Genomic DNA, 6000 nt, shown 5'->3' with positions numbered 1-6000 from the left:
ATAGAGAAGTAATGAACTGAACCAGCTACACCCAGCTGGTTTTCTATTTTTGTGCCTCACACATAGTAGGCATTTAATAAATGCTTGTTAACTGAGCCTCGTGAATGAAGGTGCCTGGAAATGAACACAATATTTCAGGTGTGGTCTGACCAACTCAGGCAAGGTTCAACTGGATTATCCCTTCTATATTCAAAGAGGGATTATCAGGAATTTCTCATTCCTCTTCTTTGACAATTTGACTTGTCTGCACAAGGGCTGTTGTGTGTCTGAGGGCAGAATATAATTTATACTTTAGTATCTTAAGAGGAAGGGAAAGTAGAATGGCATAAGTTAAGCCCCTAGTTACCTATTATTATCAATTTTTACAGAATAAAAATCTGACTGATTATTGCTTCTTTCTAGATAATGGCATCAAAATTCCTTAAAAGGTAGAATTGGCCAAAAGGATAAGGAGTTAAAAAAAATCTAACGGAAGAAAATAGATCCAGGGGAGATCATTTAACAATTATTAAACTACCTGAAAACTATTATCCACAAAAAGAACCTAGACTACATCCTTTAAGGAATCATCAAGGAAAACTACCCGGATATCCTAGAACCAACTGAGTGTTCCTCTCAGTTTAAATGAACAATTTCAGTTTTCTTTTCAGCCATTTTTGAAAATTCTGAAACAAGTTTCAATGTGCAGTGCTCTCATAACATGTTTTAATGGAAAATGAATTGCTATCTCAGCACCATCTGCAAATCATTTTAAGTCAAGAAAATTGATTGGGCTCTATAATATTATCTGTCCTAATTCAATTCTAGGACATCTTATAGAATTTCTACCAGCCAGGATGATGCCATTTCTAGATATATTGTCTCCAGGTGTTTTTGTACAATTAAAGCAGATTTGTTTCTATCATTATTTATTTCTGCAAGGTCCAGGGAGAAAGCATCAATATATTCAAGAGGAAAAGAATAATTGTTACCAATTCCCATTTCGGATTTTGAATTGCAATGTTCCTACCCCATGATGCTAACATCCTTAACCATTTATATTGTTTACCCCCATGTACAGACTACCGTTCTTTGTTCTAGGCTTTAAAATAGGGAGGGGGAGGCAGATTGCCTTTCATTCCCAATGGCTTTAAGCTCCATAGGATAAACCAGTGGCCCTCTTTATCAGGAAATTCATGCTTATATAATAGACTACTAGTGTCCAGAGATTTGTACCTCTGTTGATTTGTTTTTACTTGTAAGAAGTAAGCTCAATCGTCTTCACACCACCAATGCAATGTCTCCTGAAGGAAAGTTTTAGCCTCTACAATCTATGTTCTCTAAGTATATAAGTATATATACCATCAGATGATAATCTGCAAAGAGAGATTGGAGTTTGGTTTCCTCATTACCTACTCTAATTCCTTTAATCTCTTTCTCAGCTCTTATTGCTGAGACTAGCATTTCGAATACAACATTGAATAGTAATGGTGATAGAAGGCAACCGTGTTTCACTCCTGATCTTACTGGAAAAGGTTCCAGTTTATCCCCATTACACCTGTGTATCCATTGTTTTTGAACAAAATTACCCAATACTAAAATGTGCCAAAAGCAGCCAAATGTATCCTTTGCTTTCAAAACAAATTAACCAAAACAATATTGTGCCAGAGGCACCCAAAAGTATCTGTTGCACAGGTACCCCAATGTATCCTTTGCTTTTAAACAAAATTACCAAAAAGAAAGCTGTTCCATAGGCAACCAAATATATCCCTTGCTTTTAAATCAAACTGGTGTGTGGAGTAAGATATGGTGAAGAACTGACAGATTAAGCACATATTGATCAGAGACTGCTAGCTAACGTAAACCAGACCTATAGGCCCCAGCCATGTGAAGGCCGAGGCCGCATTCCATTGTCCAAAGAAGAAGAGGCTGTAAATCACTTTGTCAGGTTGCACTCCACTGACCAAATTGGTGGGTGGGGATGGTGCCAATTTGTATGACCACTCACAACCTACGGAGGGTGAGATTTTGGAAGTTCTTTGTCTGAAATGTATAAAAGTTGTGAACATTTTCAAGGGAGTGGTTCTCTCCTACTGTGAATTTGGCTCACAGACCAGGATGGGGTCTGCTTCTCAAGATTCTAATAAATAATTCTGCTTTTCTATGAGTGATCTCTGAGTAGTCATTTTTGAATAGGATTTTTTACCCCTCACACTGGCACCCAAATGTGTCTTTTGTTTTGAAACAAAAATTATCAAAAATCATGTTTTGCCAGAAGCATCAACAAGTATCCTTCACTTTTAAACAAAATTACCCAAAACCAAGTTTTGCCACAGATACCAAAAGGTATCCCTTGCTTTTAATCTGAATTGCCAAATACCAAGTTGTACCACACATACCAAAATACATACATTTCTTTTAAAGCAAAATAAAAATTACCCAAAATGTATCATTAGCTTTAAAATCAAAATTACCTAAAGCCAAGTTTTGCCATGGCCACCAAATATACCCATTGTTTTAAACAACATTACCCAAAGCCAAGTTGTGCCATAGGCACCCAAAAGTATGTGTTAGTTTAAAAAAATACCCAAAATCAAGTTGTGATACAGGCACCCAAATGTATCTTTTGCTTTCAAACAAAATTAATCCAAAACCAAGATGTGCCTCATGCACCCAAATGTATCTGTGGGTTTTAAACAAAATTACTCAAAACCAAGTTGTGCCATAGGCACCCAAATGTATCTTTTGTTTTATACATATATCCCAAAACCAATTTGTGCTAGAGGCACTCAAATATATCTCTTGCTTTTAAACAAATATTATCAAAAGCCAAATTGTGCCAGAAGTACCCAAATGTATTTTTAGCTTTTAAACAAAAGTACCCAAAACCAAGTTGTGCCACAAGCACCCAAACGTATCCCCTGCTTTGAAACCACATTAAACAAAAACAAGTTGTGCCATAGGCACTCATATGTAGCTTTAGCTTTACCCAAAATCAAGTTGTGCCACAGGGACCCAAATGTATCTTTAAAAAAAAAAAAAAAAAAAATTACCAAAAACCAAGTTCTGTCACAGGCACCCAAATGTATCCTTTGCTTTTAAACAAAATTACCCTTTAAAAAATTGTGAAGGAGGCACCAAAATGTATCTTTCACTTTAAGACAAAAATCACCTAAACCCAAGTTTTGCCCCAGGCCACCAAATGTATTTATTGCTTTTAAACAAAATTACCCAATACCAAATTGTACCACAGGTACCCAAATATATCTCTTGCTTTTAAACAATAGTAACCAAAACCAAGTTGTGCCATAGGCACCCAAATGATTCTGTTACTTTTAAACAAAATTATCCAAAACCAAATTATGCTACAGGCACTCAAATGTTTCCCTGGCTATGAAATAAAAATTATCCAAACAAAGTTTTGCCTCAGGCACCCAAATGTATCTTTTGACTTTAAACCAAATTACTCAAAACCAAGTTTTCCACAGGCACTCAAATGTATTTTTTCTTTTCAACAAACATTATCAAAAAACAAAACAAAACAAAACAAAAAAAAGCCAAAACAAAACAAAGCAACAACAACAACAACAAAAACAAGTTGTGCCAGAAGTACCCAAAAGTATCCTTTACTTTTAAACAAAATTACCCAAAATTAAGCTTTACACAGGCACCGTATTCTTTGCTTTTAAACCAAATTAACCAAAACCAAGTTTTGCCCTAGGCAACCAAATAGATCCCTTGCTTTTAAACAAAATTACCCAACACCAAGTTGTGCTACAGGTACCCAAATTTATCCTTTGCAATTAAACAAGTTTACCCATTACAAAGTTGTGCCACAGGCACCAGAATGTATTCTTAGCTTTAAAACAAAACTTATCTAAAACCAACTTTTGCCACAGTTCAGCAAATGTATTCATTGCTTTTAAACAAAATTACCCAAAACCAATTTGTGCCACAAATACCATAATGTAGCCTTTCCATTTGAACAAAAATTACCCAAAACCAAATCATACACAAGTACCGAAATGTATCCTTGGCTTTTAAACAAAATTACCCAATACCACGTTGTGCCCCAGACAACCAAATGTATCCCTTGCTTTTAAACAAAAGTAACCAAAATCAAGTTGTGACATAGGCACCCAAATGTATCATTTGTTTTAAACCAAATTATGCAAAACAAAGTTGTGCCACAGGCACTCAAATGTATCTTTTGCTTTTAAAAAAAATGAGCAAAAACCAAGTTGTGCCAGAAGCACCAAAAAGTATCCTTTACTTTCAAACAAAAAGACCCCAAATCAAGTTGTGTTACATGCACCCAAATGTATCCTTTGCTTATTTAAAAAAAAAAAAATGCCCAATATCAAGTTGTACCAAAGGTACCAAAAGTATCCTTTGCTTTTAAATAAATAATTATCAAAACCAAGTTTTGCACAGGCAGACAAATATGTCCTTTGCTTTTAAACCAAATTAACCAAGACCAAGTTTTGCCACAGGCACCAAAATATATATATATATATATATTTTAAATACAAATTACCCAACACTCTCTCTTTTTCTATCTGTCTGGTATTTCTCACAGGGTCCCTGTTCCTTTCTCTCTCTTAGTTTCACTGATGATTTCTCTCTCACTCTCTTCTTTCCCTCCCTCTATGCTTGTTTGTCTATATTTCTCTGGTACTTTCTCTCTTTCTCTCTCTCTCTCTCTCTCTCTCTCTCTCTCTCTCTCTCTCTCTCTCTCTCTCTCTCTCTCTCTCACACACACACACACACACACACACACACGGACACACACAGGCAAAGTGAGAGGAGTCTAAAAAGGACAGAGAGAGAAAGTCACAAAGAATGAGAAAGAAAAAGAGAAACAGAATGCTAGAGAAATACAGAGACAGGATGACAGATAGCTCTAGAGAGGAAAAAGAAAAAGTGAGAAAGAAAAATAGGGCTTGACATAGAGTGAAATATAGAGAGAAAGATGGAGTTATAGCCAGAGAGAATAAGCCAGAATGAGACAATGAGAGAGACAGAAAAGGCCAGAGGGAAAGAGAAAGAGCCAGAGAGTGAGATAGAAATTGAAAAAGAAAGAAAGAGAGAAAGCCACAGAGAAAGCCACAAAAACAGAGAAAAGGAGAGAGAAACAAAGGGACAGTGAGAAAAAAGCAAGAGAGATAGAAAGAGATACAAAGACAAAAAGACAGACAGATAAAGTGGGGAGAGAGAGAAAGAAAAGGGGTGATTTAGAGAGATAGAATGAAACAGAAACAAAGACAGAGCCATAGTGGAACAGAATGGGAGAGGAAAGAAAATGTCAGAGGAAGAGAGAGAAAGCCAGGGGAAGAGAGAGTAAAAAAGAGAGAAGGGAAGCCAAAGAGTGATAGAGAAAAAAATGAGTTTGAGAGAAACAGGTACACAAAGAAAGAAAGAACAAGAAACAGACAGAGAGAATGAGAGACAGAGAGAAAGAATGAAAGACAGAGACAGAAAGAACAAGAGACAGAGAGAGAAAGAACAAGAGAGAGAGAAAGAACAAAAGACAGATAGAGAAAGAATGAAAGACAGAGAAAGAACAAAAAACACAGAGAGAAAGAACGAAAGACAGAGAAAGAATGAGAGACAGAGAGAAAAAGAACTAGAAACAGAGAAAGCAAGCCAGAGCAAGAAAGAATAGAAACTAAATGCCAGAGGGAAAAAGAGAAAGCCAAATAATAGGGAAGAGGCAATGCATAAGAAAAAAAGAAACAGGAATAAAGAATGAGAAGAGAAAGGGGGGACAAATATTGAAAAAGATAGAGAGAAAGAGAAATAAAAAGAGTAAGAAAGGCAGAAAATGTACACACACACACACACACACACACACACACACACTCAGAAAAGGGGGGGGAGGAAAGCCAGAGAGTGAGAGTGAGAGAGAGAAAGAGAAAAGTAGGCATTAAGAGAGAAACTGACACAGAGAGAGCAAGCCAGAACAAGCTAGAGAGGAAAAAGTGAAAAAGAAAGTGTCAGGGGTTGGGGGAAGAGAGAGAG

The sequence above is a fragment of the Sminthopsis crassicaudata genome, chromosome 2 (assembly GCF_048593235.1).
Source record: "Sminthopsis crassicaudata isolate SCR6 chromosome 2, ASM4859323v1, whole genome shotgun sequence".
Taxonomy (NCBI): Eukaryota; Metazoa; Chordata; class Mammalia; order Dasyuromorphia; family Dasyuridae; genus Sminthopsis; species Sminthopsis crassicaudata.
The sequence above is the reverse complement of the archived record's forward strand: the minus strand, read 5'-3'. Positions refer to the sequence as shown.